The 20,831-nt window shown below is 42.7% G+C and overlaps 1 protein-coding gene across 1 annotated transcript in view; it reads left to right on the top strand.

The window, feature by feature from the left end:
- The window catches only part of TRIM23 (tripartite motif containing 23), a 331,702-nt gene that overhangs the window by 79,110 nt on the left and 231,761 nt on the right, over positions 1-20,831 (top strand). The gene's annotated exons all lie outside the window — the stretch shown is intronic.

The raw sequence follows: 20,831 nt of genomic DNA, 5'->3' as shown, positions 1-20,831 counted from the left end.
TGGCCCTCCCGCTAGAACTGGACTTGGTTACCACTGTAACTATGCAGGAGGGAAGGTCCAGGGTATGCAGCACGGTTGACTAAATTGTGGGCAGGGAAAGGCAAATTATGTAACGTAATGCAGCACATTTTGTGATGTGTTACTTGATGATTATGTTGTGTTTTCACATGCTAATATTGTCTGGCCAGATGTTTCAGTTAATTAATGCCAGGCTAATATCAACATACAGCGTATAGCATAGGTACTTATACTACTCTCAATAAATGTTGCTGCGATTCTAGTAATTTTTTATTAATTTCAGCTAGAAAAATATTTTTTGTTAAAATCTGCACAGTATGCCGCAGATACAAACATTTTATCCTCTATCCTAAATGATGTTTGTCACTACATTCCAAACCGTTTATCTGTCAACATTTCTTTAGCATTTACTTTCCATACCTTCACTGCAGTGAAGCTCTGCGCTTCATAGCATAACATTCTATACATGTCTGTAACAAGCACCTTCGACCAGAGGAGTCGTTTGGCGCCTAAAACCAGGTTTATTGTTCCCCAAGTCAACGGTACTAATTTAATTGACCCTAAAAAAATTAAAGGCTGAGTAGACCCAGCAGAATGTGAACCTGCGGCTCTGAGGTCAAACACCGTTCTATCCTGTGATCTCTGAGTATTTCTAATACAACAGTCCAACTTCCTACCTGACAAATTGTTCGCGTGCAGTATCTTGGTCAGAGACTACTACTGATTTCCTCCCACACCATGATGGTGTGCCAGACCACTCTCTTGTTGGTCCACTCAGTTTCATAATCTGCCTATATCCGTTGCTTGTTCTTTCTTGTAATTTCTGTGTTGGTCACTTTCATCTCGTTCTTTCCTTTTCTTCATTTGGCCTCCTTTTGTAGCCTCATCTACACCTGTTAGCAATACAGCAATAAATGTCTACCTCTCTACCTCAGTCTGCCTCATTTCATTACCTTGCTTTTATTGTTGATCTTTCTTCTTTCTTTCTCAAAGCACACATACTCTGTTGGTTCTTCCTGCTGACTTATACTCATACAAACTTTGAAAAATATGCTAATTTCGTAGCTTTAAAGCCACGACGTTTCACGTTTATATATTTGCCATTTATAAAGCACATTGCCACCAAAATAATACCCTGGCTCTACACCGATACCGGAATAAAAGGCTAATAGCTGCAATTAAAACGTGCTGAAATAAAAATAAAGCTTATTTTGGGAAGAGCCATGTTTTCAAGGCCTTCCTAAAATGCAGTAGGTTGACCAGGGATTTGAGGGAGGCAAGTAGTTGATTTCAGAGCTGAGCTGCTCTAAATATGAAGGTTCATCCACCTTGTTTTGTTTTTATGAATTTAACAACATGGACAAGATTAGCTTTAGAGTTGAGGCTCTTACTTGGGTAGTATATTTTTATCTTGTTTTACAGGGGGACTGGACCATGACCCTGGGAAGCTTTGAAGACACTGCAAAGATATTTGAAAGCAATTCCCTGTCTAGGTGGCAAACAACGAAGGTCCTTCAGTGCCTTAGATGCTTAGACTCTCCTGGGTCTATTCAGAGCTAATTTACCAGCCACAACTTGGATTCCTTTAGTGAATTAACAGAAATTCCGAAGCTCCAATCAGGGGTGCATTACAGTAGTCCAGCCTGCATAGAATGACACTATGTACAACTAGCTCTCAGGCAGAAAGGGGTAACAGTGGAAGAATCTTCCGAAGGGCCCTCAGTAGCAAGAAACGGTTGCGAGTGTTTTTGAGCACATGACACTCCAAAGTTAGTTTGTTGTAAAATATAACCCGTAATCGACGGACTGAGTCAGATTGAGAGATTACTCCACATCTGATGTCGAGTTGCTCATTGCCTGTCCGCCCAATCCTTTTCCCTGGCCTTCATTTTAGCCACAGAACACTGTAATACTCTTCTTTTTTTCCATATGCTCTGCTTCCACTCATGTTCTTTCTGCATCATTAAAAAAACTTCTTAACTTTAGTTATGGTGCTTGATTTGTGTTTTTATTACACTTTTTCTTGATCATGCTCTGATCACTTAATGACAATATGGTTTGTATTTGTTAAGATTGAAAGCTCTATATGAGTGAAGGTAAATCGGACGAAACAGAAAGAAGCATTGCTGTTTAATTTTGTTGCTTTCTGACTTTTATTTATGATGATTGAAAACTTAGTTGCCAGTTCCTGACTCGCAGCCAAAGTCACTAGTTTTTACCATGCTGGATGGGTTCTTAAAGAACATCTGGTAAAAATATTATAGTGTGTCTAGCCAGTAACTCTGTGTATTATTAGATGGGTGCAGGAATAGCGATGTCCTTTTTAAATCTTGTTTGGAGGCAGTTTCAGTTGATGTTTTGGGTTAAGAATGAACTTATATGTTCTCTTATATTTTTTAATTGTCTTAGTGGCCTGGCTCTCCCTTGTCACGAGAAAGCTATTTAAATCCTTGAAAGTAGATGAAAAGTTGATGTTGATGGATCTTTTAGGCTCTTGTTTCTTGTTTTGCATTGTTAGTCCACTCAAAATAAAAGCAACATTAAAAGCGTAATATAGAGTTGCTGGGGCGGAGCTAGATTGAGTTGGGCCCCAAGATGTCTGTTTCTGTGAATCCTAAACGTAAGCTCCATTTGACTCGCGCAGCTGCCCAAAGACCTTAACAAGACCCCTCTTGAGTATGAGCAGCTGCTCTATTAGAGAGGGACAAATGAGCTTGCAGTCTGTAGTAAATTAACTGTGCATCATTCTCTTTGTTGCACATGAGAGATTTTCAAACAGGAGATTGTGGCTGGATGTGCTCACGCCAAGTCTTTACAGCAGTTTGGAGCTGGAGGTGGTTGTGGAGGATCCTAACTCAGCCTGAAAGCAAGTTACAGACCTTGGTGTCCTGTTGTGAGTGATGTGGCACCAATGTGGTATTTTCTTCAACCAAGTGCTGATCAAAACTCCAAACCAGGGCCATCCTGAATCTGGTGGCCCTTCCATGGGACTGTAAAATGTTTGAGTTCTACCTTTAGTCCCTTGACATAGTTGGCCAGGTGGGGCAATAGAGAGATCCTTCAGTGACATAACTTTTGCTACCGCAGACTGCGAATAACCTGAATAGAAGGGGTGATATCAACGATGTGAACATGTAGGAGGTGTTGACAGGTTGCTTTCTGGACCCATTGCAGTTTGCACTGAAGGAAAGGTGCAGTCTAGGCATTGTATAGCCAGGTAATTGGTGTTGGTGATCTACATCCTATGTGAGACTTCATGGTATGGAAAAGTGCATCCATCTTTGAATGATGAAGAAGCTAAGCTCTAAGCTCTTTGAACAGGACTCAAAAAGGTTGATTAACAATGCCATTTTCGAAGTTGGTTTGGTGGGACACCCAAGTAGAAAGCAAGCAAGATTTTTTGCTATTATAACTGTGCTCCTTGTGTAGAAGTAACATAGACACTATGGCCCTCATTTGGACCTCGGCGGTCTTTTTCAAAGAGCGCCGAGGTACCGCCGTGCTGAAGACCACCAGTGCAGGCGGTTTTCCACCCACCGTATCATGACTGATGGCAGCCCTCTGCCCTTTTTCGGACAGAGAGCTACCAGCAGCCATACTGGCGGTCGGCGGTGAAATGGAGGCTGCTCCACCTCCACCACCACGTCATCAGAACACCGCCCACCGAATCACAACCCATGATTTGGTGTGGCAGTGTTCCGGTCGGGGAGCTGGCGGTGGAGCAGCCCCCATGTATCCCGTTCCCTCCCGGAAGATCACCGGAAAAGGTAATGTGATCGTCTGTTAGGGGAGGGGGTGTTGTGTGCATGCATGCGGGTGTGAGTGTGTGGAGGGTGTGTGTGAGTGCGTGTATGCATGCGGGGGTGTGGTGTGTGTATGGGAAATGTGTGCATGTATGTCTGTGTGCATGTGTGCGTGTATGTCTGCGTGTATGTGTAGTAGTTGTAGGAGTGTGCGTGTAGGGGGGTGGGGGTGTGTGTGTCAATGTTTTGGAGAGGTGGGGAGGGGGGGTCCTGCCACCTTTGGGGGTTCTAGGGGGAGGGGTTGGGGGAGACCCCTATCAGTGCCAGGGAACGAATTCCCTGGCACTGATAGTGCCTACAGCCATGGAGTTCGTGGCAGTACAGAACCCCACGAAATCCATGGCGGTATGGGGGGGTTGTGATACCGCCGGCGGTCTAGTGACGGCTGCTGGGCTGGAGACCGAAGTCTCCAGCCCAGTGGTTGTTACCACCCTGGCAGTCGGAGTGTAGAAGTGGTGGTTTGGCATGGCGGTAACCGCCATGCTTGTAATTTCTTTTTTTTTACCGCCGGTCTGTTTGCGGTATTACCGCCACTTCTACACCGACCACCAGGTTCGTAATGAGTGCTACAGACACCGTCATGTGTATTCTAGATTCCAGCATTGCCTTTGGATTGCAGTGTTGCCTTGTATGTGGTAAATGTGGAGCAGTATCTAAACTGTATAAGTAAAGTGTTAAGCTTTTCAGAAGAAATCCCAAATCATTTGGAAGGTTAGCACAGTGCGACAGTATGATAAACATAATTAATTTACTAATAAATTTAGTTGCTTTTCTCCAACTTCCTCCCCTGTTTGCATGCTGTGGACTTGGTGGAATATATGTCACAGAAGACGTGATTCATAAATAACTTGCCATTCTGGTGTAAATAAGAGTCTGCAAAATACTTTAGTTATTATACTATACAGGAGAAATGCTCACAATCTTTGATGCAGAGTGGTTAAGATAAGGTACGGCTTCTTAATGGTAAATCTCTGATTCAGAATCTTAATTCTTTTCCTTTGGCTACTGGTATCTTCTCCATCTAGAGCTTGGTCCTCCCTGTAGATGTTTTTTTTCTCAATCATGCACAAGAAAGTGTATCTTTAATAAGGATAGTGAAGTCTACAGTTGGTACCCCTTCTTCCACATGTTCTATTTAATGGGCAGACATGGTGCAACAAGAATCTATAGCAAAACATTAATTTCTGACCTTCTGAATTGTATTTTCTGAGTGAGAATTAAAGGTTCAAATAGTGGAGCAAATATTGACACAAAATGGATGAAACAACCTAAAATAGTAGGTACAGTGAGTTATCACCAGAACTTCAATTTGGGTGATGGAAGTGAGGAGTATCTAAGCAGTGGGATTTTCATAGCAACCAGTTTAAGAAGTGATTTTGAATTAATAAAATAGTTGTATAGTGCTACAGTTTAGTTCATGAAATTCTTTAACTTTTATTTAGATAAAGCAAGATACACCAGTTAGAATCATTGAGCCAGTGGAAGAGCCAAAAAAGCTCTGTTGGCCAACAGACTCAAGATATTTTCTGAGTTTGTGGTTACACACTAATTTTGCCTTGTCTGGGAGTTTGGAATTCCAGCTGTTGAGAATGCTTTCATGATTATACTGTTTTAGAGTTAGTAGTCATCAAGAGACTCATCACAACAAAGCAACCTACCAAGTTTATAGCATTGTAGCTGGCATAGAAAATATCAGAAACATTTTCAGGTGAAGTGGATGATTCAGGGCAGAAACTCAAAGCACATTATCTGTGTGTGAAAAATAAAATCCATTAATTACTGTCTGCCTTTCTGTTGTGAGAGAATTTGCCTTCTCAGCCCAACTCTTGGTAAGCATGACTGGTAAAGACACCAAAAACGATAAAATCACAGGTGAATACTTTAAAGGGGTATTTGCTCACATTCATGAAAGCAGTTCTGGCTACATCTGGCTGTGATGTCTCTTTATTTAGTCTTTGAGATGTCTGTGTAAATTTAAGATACTTTTGGGATCCGAAGCATTATTCTGGTTTGTCATTCTTCATTGCAATAATTTGTTTGAGGCACAAATTTCATGATTGAATGGTGACCTCTCTTCTATTCAGAAGTTCTCTGATATCATATATCCAGCAATGCATCATCTCAGCTTAATGGGATGTATTTGCCTTAGGTATTCTAGGAAGGTTTTTCCTCTTCCCAGGGAAGTCTGATGCCAGTCTCCAGGGTCACAGTTCATGCTACCTCCACTGTATTCCTTCCCTTTGCCTCATCCCTGGATTTATGATTAGGTCTTGTGGCAAAATCAACCAGTTCTGGCATGTTAGTTTTTTTGGTGATAGTGGTGGAACGTGCCCTCTCCATTTTTCCACTTGAACAGCCTACCCTCGGTGTCAGTGCTGCCTATTTTGCATCTCTAGAAAGCACTCTAATGTTATACACTGAACTTCACTTCAGAGAGTAATCACCACTATCTAACGAATATCCACCCTCGTATATTTCTTTCATGATCCCTTTCCCAGCTGCCAGAATTGATCTGAAAATATTTAACAACAATGTTCACTTACCAGTGCCAGATGGCACAGTCTAGTAACAGGACTGAAGTTGTACAGCACCACCAAGGTACGTTGTCACTTCATAAAAGTTGGCCATGAACCAGGGATCTTTGTTTTTCAGTGCCTTTACAGACAGGGTTAGAAACTGCTGAGGACTCATTAGAAAAAATGTCTATGATACACTCACTCAGACTGCCTCTAGTCATTAGGAGAGTTTTAAGGCACTACTCCATGACAACGTAGGTCCTTTATGCACCTGAAGGCCAAACTCTTGATGCTATCCTTGATGAGGAATTCAAGGTCCCCCCTCTGACCATCAAACTGACCTATTCCCAAACTAGTGCTCTAGAGCTTCAAGGATCACTTTTCAGCATCAGACCTTGATCCAGTTCTACAACCTGTCTCGCAGTTGCGTTTTCCACTGCTTGTGTTTCTGTTAGCCAGAGTGAAGCCCTTCAATATACCAGGCTCACAATGTTAGCAGCTAAAGCCTCTGTTGAGCCTCCTGGATCCAATTTAAATATATCTGTGTCCTAGACAGGCTTTGTTTTGTCTCTTGTAACTTTGCTAATTGAATAATTGTAATTGTTGGTGGTGCAAGCATCTTCTTCCAAATGAATCCAAAATAGAATTTCCCCATGCCCATATAATAAATGAAAACACCTGTTTACTATTGAATACAAACCCTTGATTCTCATATGTTATCAAAGATGGCTATCCTTGCGTTTCCAAGCTTTTCTGACTTTATGCTAAAATGTTTGAGACAGTAAAAACTCCTTCAAGCAGACATTGTCACATTTAACGCAATTTCCAGTTCCATGGATCTCTGCTTCTTTTTGTGTCACCATGCTTGGATGACGCTTTCTAACATCAAAGCATTGTCTCTTCAGCGAGAAAACAGACATTCTACAGAAAATTAGAATCACTGTATTTCTCAGCATCCATTTCTATGGGTACCGATATCGCTGCTTCCCACATGAAACCTCTTGTCTCCTAACCTATTTCATTCAACTCATCATGTGTTCCACCCCACAGCATAGGTGGCCATAGCTATGGACACACACAGGTGACTGTCACCTGTTCTGGCCTTTTAGGGCCAGGAAAGGTCATGTGTCCAGAATCCCTCCTTGACTGCAACCTCAGTGGCGGAACCCCTTTCATACTGGTACAGGGCATGCAGGCATTACTGGACCCAACCATGGTGGTTAAGGCCTTTTATTCCTGATGTCCCGGGGCCTGACTTCCTATGGATTTTGAGTAACTGTGCCAGGTACTCCTTCTGCAGTTGACTCTTCGTGGCAGCTGTGGTTGAGTAGTTTAAGGCTCCCTCATATTTGGGGAGGGGATTATATTGGGAGGTGGGGGAGGAGGAGTTTAGAAGCAGTTCAGTGAACACAGCTCAGAACTCTAGGGGAGAAAGGTTGGTCTTGGTGCTTCCAGTTTGGTCCAAGTGAGGTTGAGGCACTTTCGGTGTCCTCTGCCCACAGGGAATTTGAGAGGTGGACAATTCCTCAATGCTTGTTTTCGACCCATGGGTTGCACGTCAGTTCACAAGCTGGTGGCCCGAAGTACAAAAGTTAGTCTGAAAGTCTCACCTGGCATACGGGGTTCTCGCAGTACATGCACGCAAGGCGTCAGCCCTTCCTGCATCACAGTGCACACCACGACGGCCCCTTCTGGCATATGGGATCACGGCTAGACCCAGCAACAATCTCAGCACTTGTTGGCATTGGTCACTTCACAGCAGACCCTCCTGGCGTATTGGGTTTCCCCTTCAGTGTGGTATGGGCTTCTCCCTCCCCCATGACACTCCACTTCCTCATCCCCCCAATTGCAGTTCACTCACAGCTATTTTCATAGCTGCCCGCTCCTTACATAGGAGTATTGACAACCTGATTCTGCACACCTCATCCTCACAGAATTGGTCTTTGCAAACAACCGGGCGCTTGTGCTCTAGGATCCAGAGCTGATGGACTTGGTTTCCGGGGGTGATGGTCCTTCACCCATCAGGGAGACTAGCAGGCCTTGGTCAACAGTCCTGCTCACAGACAACCTCCCTTTCTTATTGTGCTTTTCCAGACACCAAATTTGATCCAGGGTTTGACTGTTTGAAATTTTATGTTGGGGTTCCACTTCTTTTGAGGTGCACACTTTTCTTCTCCCTTCTTCCACCTTGAAAGGCTATCTGTCACAGCAGGAGGCACTCTGAAGCAGATAGTCCCACATCACGGGCCATAGGAGTGACTAGAGTTCCTACCAGGAAGTCAACCTCAGTGATATGTTCATCAAAATTTTAATCTCTTGTTCCCAGTCACGCTGTTTATGATTCCCTTATCAGCCCCATCGCCTTCCTGAGATGTATACAGGCCCTTTCATTGTGATATCTCACTGAATCGAAGAGCACCCTTCTCCACTGTGTTCCATCCAGCTCTAAGGAATGCAGCAATACACAAATTGTCTGGGGGGTTTCCTCTACTCCTCTGTCTTCAACAGGCAGGCTGTGCTTCCCAAAGTGTAATCTAGGTGTCCTCCTTGTACAGAACCAATATAGGCACACTTGCACTCTAGCGTATGTCCAGTATAGTTATCTCCATGTATTGTGCCACCCCAAGCGCACAGATTCAGCACACACGAGCGCTCTACTCAAACTACTCAGTACTGTATCCTTTCTGTATTGTACCATGGTGTGCTACCTGTAATCACACTCACTGCTAGTACACATGTTCCCTATGCATGCACTGCACAACACTCACCCTTCATGTTTTGTACTTTTCCCAAGCACCTATACACCCAGCACATGTGTTTGATGCGCATGTACTGCATAGCCAGCACTGCTCTCTCATGTAATGTAATCCTCTCTGGTCTACATACACCCATTGCATGAACTCACCATGCATGCACTGGACAGCACTGCTCTATCCCTGTACTGTGCCCTCCCAGGCACACATACATCTAGTGTAGCCACCACTCATGAGTTGCACCGCACTCTACATCTAACTGATGTATGCCAAGTGTGAGTTAAGCATGCAACAGCAGAACTTTAAAAAGGTAAATGAGCTTGTAGGCCTCACTCCAATGACCGAGGTTAAAAAGGACCGGTCTACAAGTTATGCTGATTACACTGTGCTCCTTACTTCTAGGTGAAGACAGTAGCCTTCCACAACTTTGAGGGTAGTGCTTTGGACGCCCCTCCCAGTCCAACAAAACCCCAATCCTTTAGACTGGTTTATGTCATGGCGCAGACGCATGAGCCATGATTGCTTATGACAACAAAAATCAGCATTAGGGATCCAGCTGTTAATACATGTGGGCCCTCCGGGCAGGGGTTCATGTATATAGCCATGCAGAGGACCTTTCCGCCCTAACACTCAGCAATCATCTACAAGTTAGATGAGATCATGTGCCTTGCTGAGCACCCCTTACTACCTATCCCAAGCACACACACACCCCTACTCTTACACATCCCATCAACCACTCAATACACACTCAAACTCATGCTATTTAATGCACACTCTGCAGTAGTTCATGCACCAGACATCAGAAGACCTTTTCACCTATCACAAACTTATAGCACTCTGCATCACAGAGACATGGCTCACTTGCACATTCTAGAAATCTTCCACAGGCTACATCATTCAGAGTGTGCACCACACACAAAAGAAAGGAGGGGGCCTCCTTCTCATCCAAATGTCCTATTGGTTCTGAACCCTTTAAAAGTTAAGCGATGCCCCTTCCTGGAGCTGAGCTCCTCACTTGCCACGTTCCACCCTCAGCAACTCTGTGTGCTACCCTCTACTTAATCTGCAGACCTTCCGAACAGAACAAGGACTTCTTGGACACATTCTCGGACCTCTACACACCTTCATCCATCCAATGCCCCACACCACCCTCTTTGGTGACTTGAAGCTTTCAGAAGAGCATACAAAATACCTACTCTTCAACCTCATCAACACTCTGGGTGCAGTAAAGCATGTTACCCAATCATCATTCTGCACAGGCCAATTCATTGTCTTTGTCATCTCAACATCATCTCACCATCGCCAACCATCCAATGCAGTTCTCCCATAAACCTGAACGGAATCCAAGAACTCAATGTTATATAGTTATAATTAGTGTGAGTAAAAAGAGGTATTAAAATGTTCCTCAAAATTACAAATGATTATCATTTTGTCTAAGAACCAAAGGGAGCGTGTTCCAGAGTGATGGTCTCAGGAAGGAGAAGGATCTGCCACCTTGCCTAGAAGGTCTCATTTTAGTTATCACAGCTAGGCATTTATTGGCTGAATGGACGCATCTCCTTTGGATCTAATTTGAATTTTACAGTTAATATAAGAGCTGTAATAGGCTTTGTGGGTGAAAAAGAATTTTACACATTTTTCTTTCCCTCATTGAAAGCCAGAGAAGAGCTTTATGATCAGAAGATAGCAACCATCATCAATAAAGCTGCAAGCAGAAGCTGAACGCTCTTGAATACAAGCTGTACCCCCTCCCCAGTCTGACCCTCCAGCACCACACTTCACTGAAAAGTGCAATGCCATCATGCTCTTCTTCACTGAAGACATACAATATATACAACAGCACATTGACAGCACATAGCCTGCTATTTAAGAAGACCCACAACAGATTTTTGAGTCAGTGTTTTCAAATCTTTTTTTTTGAAAATTTGCAACATTAACGTTAGAATCTCTTGGTCGTGCAAATATTTTATTATATATTCAGTTGTCTAACAAAGATATTTTTCAGACTGTGTGATAAAGGCAGTGTAAGATATTGGGACTCTAGTTGGCAGAAGTATGCACCCTGACTAAGTAGGGACCACAATCCTTGTCAGAGCAAGTCAATGATAAAACATAAATTAGCTTGTGCTCATCATCTGGTAGCTTGGCGCAGAGCAGGCAGGCCTTACTTAGACAGCAATATGTAAAGTACTTGTGCAACACATACCCACCATAACCTCAGGAAATACACCACAAAAAGAGACTCCACACAGATATAGAAAAATAAAGCTTATTTTCAGGTTAATTGAAATCCCACACGATACAGATCCAACTCATAAATAGCTTGATATTTGCTTTTGCAGACTCAAGAATTAAGCAAGGTTGATGAGTAAATGCAGAGATCAAAAGGGTGGTGCTGGGGACTCCTCGGCATGGGTGTGCGATGTTTTTATGGTTCTGGTACTTTCCTGGTTGTGCTCCTGTTATGGAGCGGTACGCAACTAAACTGGGCAAGGCTGTGCGGGTGGACTGACAGCAGTGAGCGGCACCTGTTTGGAAAAGCCGCTCAGGTCAATTGGAAGTAGCAAAGCAACAAAATGAAAGCAGGGCTGCTCCAGATGGTTCACAGTTGTAAGCTGCAAAGTTTGGCAAAGCCCCTGGGGTTGACTTGAGAGTAGTGGGCGGCAAGGAAAAGCAGAGCCGCTCTAGACAGTTTACAGATGTGGGCAGCGAATTTTGACTAGGCTGCTCGGGTTGAGGGAAAACAGAAGCTGCTCGGAATCACTCTGGGTTGGGAGAACGAGTCTTGGGCTACAGGGCAAAGATAGGCAGGCAGCAGAGCGGCACAGCAAAGCAGAGCAGCAGTTCCTGGGAGTAGTCATTCATGGCAGACTGGCAATCCTGGCACACAGCAGACTTTACTCTAGCTGCATTTCCTTGAGTCCAGAAGTGTACTGATTTTAGTGGGTCCGTGGGTGCTTGTACTAGAAAGTGCCTTTGATGTGGGGGATGACTACAAAGTGTTCTTGTGAAGTGCACAGATCCCACCTTTCAGGGTCAGTCTCAGCTCCAGACTCAGTGGGACGGAATCCGCCCCTTTGTGTGGTCACTACCCTTTGAGGTGGAAGTATGAGCCCTTCCCAACCTTCTCCCCAGGAAGAACTATCAGTATGCAGATGTAGCTGAGAATCCTGTGTCGTGGGTGCCTGCACGAGTGTAGGAGTCACCTAGCCCAAGCCAGACGTGTATTGACGATAGGCTGTGGGCACACAGGCAGTGAGTGTAGATAAATGTCCACTTTCTAAAAGTGGCATTTCTAGAATAATAATAATAAATCCGACTTTACCAGTAAAGAGGATTTATTATTCCCATTTCAATGGTACTAAACATGATGTGGCTACTCCTCTCGGATCATGAATTACAGCTTAAAAGAAAATAATATAAGGAATTCCCAGTGCTGCCCTATGAGAGGGGCAGGTCTCACAGTAATGAAAAACGACTTTGGGAATTTTTCATTACCAAGGCATGAAAACTTAAAAATATATGCCCTGCCTCTTTTACTTACATGGCACCCTGCCCTATGGGCTACCTACGGGCTTCTTTAGGGATGGCTTATATGTAAGAAAATGGGAGTTTAAGGCTCGGCAAGAGGTTTTAAATGCCAAGTGGGGCTGGCAGTGAGACTGCATACACAGGTTCCACAGTGGCAGGCCTGAAACATGTTTACAGGGCTACTTAAGTGAGTGGCACAAGCATAGCAGCAGGCCCACTTGTAGCTTTCAATTTACAGGGCCTGGGTAAATGGTATACCACTTTACAAGGGACTTGCGTGTACATTAAGTATGCCAATTGTGGATACACCAATTGTGCCATGATTTAGAAGAAAAGCACATGCAGTTTAGCACTGGTTAGCAGTGGTAAAGTGCTCGGAGTCCTAAGGCTGACAAAAACATGGTCAGAAAAATAGGAGGAGAAAGGCAAAAAGTTTGGGGATAACCCTGCAGAAAGAGCCATTTCCAACAAGCAGTGTTTGCACAATTCCCAGTTCACATCGCCAACAACCATTTAACTTCAGTTTAACATCATGGTGCAGCACTGAGACGTCTACATTACAAATTATAGGCAATGCCTTCTTCGATACAGATAAAGGTGAACCCTACCTCCTGATATTGTTTGACATCTGTGCACTCTTGACACCATTAATCATCCCACCCTCATACACACCCTGGAGTCTAAAATGGGATTCACTGGTAACTCCCTTCATTGGTTCTCCTCCTAGTACATCAGTGTTAAGCAACTCTAATGCTTGTTCCAGACATCACATGCCTCAAACTACCTGCACCTCATCCAGAACTGAAACTTGAGAAGAAGCTCAGTCCAAACAAGGCCAGATTTTTACTTTTCGCCAAGAGCAATAAGGAACTCCTACTCCAAATCTGGGTCAATGGCATGAACTTGTCAAACCCCAACTTTCAGCCACAGCCAGTTCACTTGCATTTGTGTTGGACACTGACCTCGCCATCAAGAAACATAACACCAAGAAAACCAGTTGAGCCTGCTACCAACCCTGTCTTCTGAAGAAAGTGAAACCATTCCTTCCACAAATCGATTTTAGAATCGCAATTGAAATCCTCATACTCTGCACCTGAATGGTGGCAAAACCTACCTCCATTGGTTTCCAGACTCCCTGCCTCCCTAATTGGCCACTTTTAAGGGTATCGTACACACTACAGCCTGCCTCATTGAGAGTCTGAAGAAATATGATCACATCACTTCAAGCATAACAGAATTCAGCTGGCTTTCCTTGCCATTCCACACCTTCTTCGAAATCAATTGCATCATCTACAAAATCATCACAGCTGGCACCCCAAGCTATCTAACTGACAAGCTCTTTACCTCCATTGGGTTTCTGCACATCCGCAGCCAGGAGACAATCAAAAAGGAGATGAAGAAGTGGAAAAAAGAAAAAAAAACAAGGCAACCAATCCATATCTATTTATTCACCCAGCATCTATCTTTATCCCTGTATCCATCAGAAACCTCCCAACCTAACTCCAATTTAGGAAATTGCTGAGATAAATTTATTTTAAGAACACTACATACAGTGAACTAACAGTTCACCTCCATTTTCAAAACTCCTGTAACTCATTGATTTTTACTTTACCTTTGACGCTGCACAACACTTTGCTGGCTTTCGGCTTGGTTAGCACTATACAGATACCACACACTTGCATACAGTCCGCTTTCAAGATTTAAGCAGAGCCAAGCAGTTGCTAGGGCTCTGGATTTTGCTCCCTGGTAATCTGCTTTCTCTGCTGTCATTTGAGGGAAATATAACCACCAGTTTGCCAGTAGCAACATTTTTGACCCTGACGGGATAGGAATTCAGGTGGAGTTAGACAAGTACGACCCTTTCTTCCACGTCTTCCTCCCCCACCACTCCAAAACCTCTGTTAATCATTCCAATTGGCAATGCGCAAGCCTACGATTGAATTTGGTGAATGCTGTTTGTCTTTCTTCAAATATGGCTGTAGGTAACTTTGGACCAGTGCAAGATGATTCTATCTCTAACAAAGCAGTGCTCAGTCCTAATCGTTTTTTTCACTTCATTGTTTAGGAATGTATTCATTTAATTGGATCAAAAGAAGTAAATCAGGACTACAACTTCTAGAATTCATTAGGCTGCTTAAGAAAAACCGAAGACTGGAGCACTGTATCCTTGGTGACAGTGAGTCCTCTTTTAATCTTAGTCAGGTGGCTCTTGTGATTTCAGGTTATTCTTTCCCTTTTCTGAAGAGGCTTTTAACTGTTCCACACTACCCTTTCACTAGCCAACATGAAAAATACTGCATCCCTTCTTTCCAGGAAAATAGTAGAGCTTGTTCATCACTTGCAAGTGGTTGAAAAACTCTAAGACAAACCTAGTCAGAGAGCGATTTCTTGCGACCTTTGAGCCTCATAGCATTCTTCTCCCTCAGACTTGTTTACACAAAAAGACACTTTATTAGGTTTTATGCCAGAAGTATACCTAGTTCTCTCTTCACACACCCTTTCCATCGCTCATCCTTTCCATGCAGTGCTGGGTGTTGCCTTCCAATGTTCTAGCAGAGACACTCCCTTCACACCACCTTGATTTCAATTGACCTTTGTAATGGTTGCATCAATGGAGGGTAAAGATGTTCACCTCACAGACCTCATGTTCAAAACTCTCTGGTATTCGTAAAAGAATGCATGCAACACCAACGTCCTGAAGGTTAGGGTGGTCAAATTAGCCCTGAGTATATTGTTCTCTCTTACTAGGGAATTATAAAGCATAAGGACAACACCATAATCATGTGTTCCACCTGATCAAGCATGGAGGAGCGGACTCCAGACCACTTGGTAAAGAAGCAATGGAGCTTTGTCCAAAGGTAAATAAACAATTCTTTCAGCAGCTCATCTGTCAGTTGGGGATTTCAGAATAGCAGATTTTCTCATAAGTTTTCCTGCAAATTAATGGAAGCTCTTTTGGAAGCGTTAGACCAGATATTGCAGTCATGTGGCCTTCTGACTTTGTTCACAGCTTAAGTGCACAGAAAATATCATCTCTATTGCTCGCTTGAATTTCGTCTGACGTATTCTGTTTGAGATGCTAACTCATTGTGCTACACGTTTAGTCTTCATTATGATTACCTCTCTGTCGCTCTTCAGAAAGGGAGTCAAATGTCAGATCAGCATGGCACTGTTCATCCTCACAAGTCTGGATTTGGCTAAGCATCCATGGTTCCCCGATCTGTCTGGAAACTGAAATTGCTAGGTTTGGTGACTTGCATGTGCAAGTTGGCTTCCAGGTGTTGGGTACAAAGGCGGTGTAGTTAAGTAGATAGTCGAGAGTTGTCACCTGGTGTTGCAGTAATTCTTTAGGACCTCTTCAGACAGACTATATTCAGATAAATAAGTATCCTGTATCCTTAGCAGAAAAAGTTGTAAACAGTGGAACTGTGAATGTTTCTTGCACTGCCATTTCTGGTTGCGTTTATTTTCCTCATCAAGGCTATATAATCAGATAATCATAGGACTTATGATTTTTGCCTACCGCTGTTCAAATTCCCTCTTGCTGGGGTCTTAACTAGTTCTCAAATTTTTTACTCGCGCCAACCAGAGTTGGTTTTCAGATAATGCTTCCTTCCTTGTTTGCTTCCGAAGATGATCAGAAACTTTCTTATGGGCAAAGTTATTTTGTGGTCTTCTGTTTTTCATTCCCATGGCTCAAAGAGTGAGTGAGATTGTACCTATTGAACTCCTGAGGCACACTTCGTCAGTACATCCACAGAATGAATCTTTCAGGACGAATTATGATATCTTCATATACTTTGAGGGCATCAAACTGTGTCACATCATAAAGCAAACCATTTCCAGATGATTTTCTTTAACGACAGACAGACATGGTTATGAAGTGGCTCTGAAATTGTCCCTTGATGGACTTGCTGCACATTTTAACTAGGGTGATTGGTAGTCAATTTGATTCTCCTATGGGATTGCCAGATACAGAGAATTTGTAAACCACAAGTTGGTTCTCGGTGCATTCTTTTTCAAAGCATTAGTCTTTTTGAAGTGGATTATTAAGTGCAATTTCAATTTGTCAAGTCAGCTCTCCTTTTCTGCATCTGGCTTCATTAACAACTTGTGTATTTTTAACCCTCCTCCTTCAAGGATGTTTGCTAGTGGTTTATGTAAGGAATTAAAGACATCTTAGTTAGTATCCATTAGGCAAACAAGTTATTTGCCTTTGCTAGCACGCTGTCTGATTGGTAGGACAGCTACTTCACAGTCCTTACCACATACCATCCTTTCCTTTTGATGGTGAATGATCAATTACAGGTTGATTCTGAAGATCCCCTCTCACGTCTCGTGATTTCCTTGTTACGGAGTCTTCACTGGTTACCTATTGGCAGACGCATTAAATTTAAAGCTCTCACTTTTCGGCATGTATTGTTCACATTGTATGGTGTGATTGCTGTGCATCTCTTTTCTTTGCCAACATGTCGGAACTGATGGTTCATTTGTTTTGTTTAATTTTGTTATTGGAAAATAACATCATATAAAAATAAAAAAAATCTCCCTTTTGCCTTCAGAGCCTGTGGACAGAGTAGCCTGGGCTACCTGAGGAAATGGCTACTGCCCTCTTGTCAGGTGACAAATCTTCTTCTTGTGCCCAGGATCTGTAGGGCTAGAAGAGGCGGTAGTTCCTTTTCTTATTCAACTGCCAAACTATGAAATTCCTTACCTTCCTACCTCCGTTTTGCTCCTTGTGATCAGGTCTTCTGCAAACTCTTGAAGGACCCACCTGTTTGATCACTAGGCATTTAGGTGGTTTCATAGCCTGTATATGTGTTAGGGTAGCTAGCGCTGGGATGCTACCTTGGAGGAAGCTGTGCGTTTTATACGTTAATTGTATTATGTTGTATTGTACTTTTAGTTTCTTTTATTACTTGGCTAGGTCAGCTGAATCTTTAGCTTTTTATGGATTTACAGAATGGATGGAAATTATATCGTGTGTGGGCACCCTTTATTTAGTCACAGTATAGCTTCCTGTAAGGCAATGCATCTCCAGTCCTACTTGGTTCAGTGCTACCTGGTCCCAGTGGATTTGCATTGCTGTTAACCTTTTCTAAGCCCAGTCTGGAGCCTGGAATGGGGTTCAGGTGAGGAATCTATGGGACCTCTCTCATCCACAATAAAGCTCAGACATTAAAGAAGTTAAGTAACTTGTTTTTAATTGTTTTAACTGCTGCTTATACTGCTTGCAAACAGAGCATTCCTCACATATACACCTCTTGATACCTTCCTTAAAATTACTTCCGTTTGTTACTATACTAATTCTGGATTGGTTGCTACAATGTCCACTTCAGTTAGGAATTTGAGTCATTTGTCTATTTTTTTCTTGTGTGTGTGTATGAGAGTTTTCATGAAAGTCTGTTTGACGTTTGTATCTTTATGCATGTGGATTATGTGTTTGCAGTGCTTTCTTTGCTGAGCTGGTTTCTCAACAAAGTATATACTTTTGGACCTTGCTCTGCTGGATACAATAGAACAGAAGCTTAGAGAATTCCAACATCAGCTCTCAATCTGGCAGGCCATGGGCTTGTAGACGTATTGGACATGAAGAAACCATTATACTTATAGAATCTTGACCTCATTGATCAAAGACTAAGTTTGCATAAATTGCCATTATTGGAAGATACTATTTAAAAGTGAACAAGACAAATTAAAGATAATTCACAGTGAACAGGACTTCCTCTTCCAGGTAGTAGTCTTCAGTACAACAAATGAGACAGTTGGGCATTTGATGCTTTAACTGACCAATGCAGGTTCTATGCATGCCAGACAGCCTTTTACTTCTTTCGCATTGTCACTTTTGCAGTAGGCTTTAGTTCTCGGGATTTCAGTCTTGTCCAAAGACTACGGGAGGGCAGCCAAGATTCCTGCCCCAATGCCTTCTCTGAGTCTGGTCACAGAACTAACCCTCCAAAGCACACAGGACATTGTAAGTGGCACATAAGATTACCATATATGCTCAAACAGTTGCCACGCTAAATTTCCATGTAGACGTTGTGTAGCACTTACAATTGTGGAGGGATCAATTGAAGTCCAATTACCTCCTCTGTCTAGCACAGTTCAATTCCATAGGAACGATCGTCACATCCCTCTTACTACTGCGAAGAGCAAGCTTGCACGGAATATGCATCTCTCTTAGATCGTGCCTCAGAAAGTCTAGGCTTTGTGGTACTTAAGCTCTTTTACCAGAGCTGCCCCACAGGGTGTAGGTTATGGGCAGGCAGCACATCTGCAGGCCAAAGCCTTACTTATCAATTCTATTGTTTTGAACCAGCGACCTGACAGTGCCCTTGCTACTGTGGTGTTTGGTGGTAGAGAGAGATGAATGATCAGCGTAAGGACGTTTAATGGACATTTACTGGAAAAGTGGGAAGAAAACCATCACCTTTAAAGGTTTGCAGCTCTCTCTATCGATTGATGTGTTACCTACATCAAAATTGCGATATGTGCGGAATCATTGGATTAACCTTTGGATATAAGTTATTAAGAGGATTAATGGAGATGAACATATGTAACACCTTGAACGAAGCAATTATAAAGCATATCCATGGTGATGTGAAGAAAATTTGGTTTTGTAATTTAATTTTTGCAAATTTTTGTCAATTGTTGGTTGGTTAGTTGGGTTTCTGTGAGATGTGTGATTGTGGATGCAAAAGGAGTATGAATGCAATTTAGATATATTTATTAAGTGTCTTAATTTTTTAATAAGTTTAACATAGTTGTACACATCAATTTGTGACAAATAATAATAAGTAATACCATTGGATAAACATTGTGCTTTTCACATTTGTTCTTGTCCTTTTCCAGAAGTTGATACATAAGTTGTATATGTAAGAAAGTGTAGTGTGTCCACTGACTATTGCAGTTTAATGACGGCGTGAATACAGTAGTCATCCATGTTAAAAGTGAGTTCACTTTGAGGGAGATATTCTGCTTAGAAGAAGATTGCGTAATATAAAGCACCTATCAGGGAATGCGGATCAAATTTGCTCTTTCAGCCAAAAATAAATGATAGGAGTCCTTGTGTGCTACCAGGTTAAATCTTTTTTTATTTTATTTTTTATAGAAATGATTCATTATTTGGGTCCTACCTGGTTTCCTTAAATCTGCATCTACAGTCCTTCTTTGACGGCGCTGGGACAATCTGCAAGAAGTAGCTATGTGCTTTACAAATCACATTATTATTAGAGCATCCCTGACCATATCTTCCAGTTTCAGTCCTAGCTCTCTTTTCATGCATTTTCATGCTGGTTACTTGCTTCTCTTCAGAAGCAATTTGATAACGTTTCCCAGGTTCCCTATGATTAAAATGTGCTTCCAATCCAACCTAACCATACATTTTCATTTTTGCATCCAATGCAGTGTGTATGGGTTGTTTTACTGCTCTTAGTTCATTCTTTGGCGCCTGTGGTGTAATGTCTAGTTGTGCATCATGTAAAACTTCGGGTCGGGCAGCTTATCAAACCCAGTTGCCTGTTTCTGTGGCCCCGAGCACGTTTTCTTTATTTTTAGAATACGTTGCAGCCAGCAACTTTCTTTTCTCTGAATGAAGTCTGGAGTCTGGCTGAGAGGTGCTTACTGCTTATTTTCAACATGCTGCACGTTTTGGTAGTACACGGGCAACTGATCATGACCCTGTATACATGTTTGCCTCCAGCCAGGTCAAGTTGCACACTATGTCAATGAGTAGTATATATAGGACATAGAATCTCTTTGATGCAGTTCTTCACGCTACGTTTTCGGTGAGCACTATGCTTTTCAATAGTTGTATGCCTACATACAGCCCTTGTTGGATCATTACATTGCTCTTCTACATTAACTGTCTTTAACTTAACCATGTAATCGTACTTCCTGCCACACAGTCCTCACTAAGCCTTATGGCGCCCTTAGTAGTAAACAGCAGGTGCAACTCATTAGAGTTCCTCCGTGGCTCCACACTTTACCTTTTTGCATGGTGGGGAGGAGGCTGGGAGTGTATGGCGGCTTATCCAGCCTTCATGTGCGGGGTCTTCCATGCTTTCCCTGAGACCTATGCGACGTCGGCTGTCTTAACCACAAATGTGTCCTCTGGTGCTGTTGTTCTTTATTCTTTATTTTAAACCTTATGCTGAGAAATCGCCTGCAGCTAACATGTAAAATATTTAAATAACATTTTCTATACATAA

The sequence above is a fragment of the Pleurodeles waltl genome, chromosome 1_1 (assembly GCF_031143425.1).
Source record: "Pleurodeles waltl isolate 20211129_DDA chromosome 1_1, aPleWal1.hap1.20221129, whole genome shotgun sequence".
Classification (NCBI taxonomy): domain Eukaryota; kingdom Metazoa; phylum Chordata; class Amphibia; order Caudata; family Salamandridae; genus Pleurodeles; species Pleurodeles waltl.
This window is presented reverse-complemented; position numbering and strand designations above follow the sequence as displayed.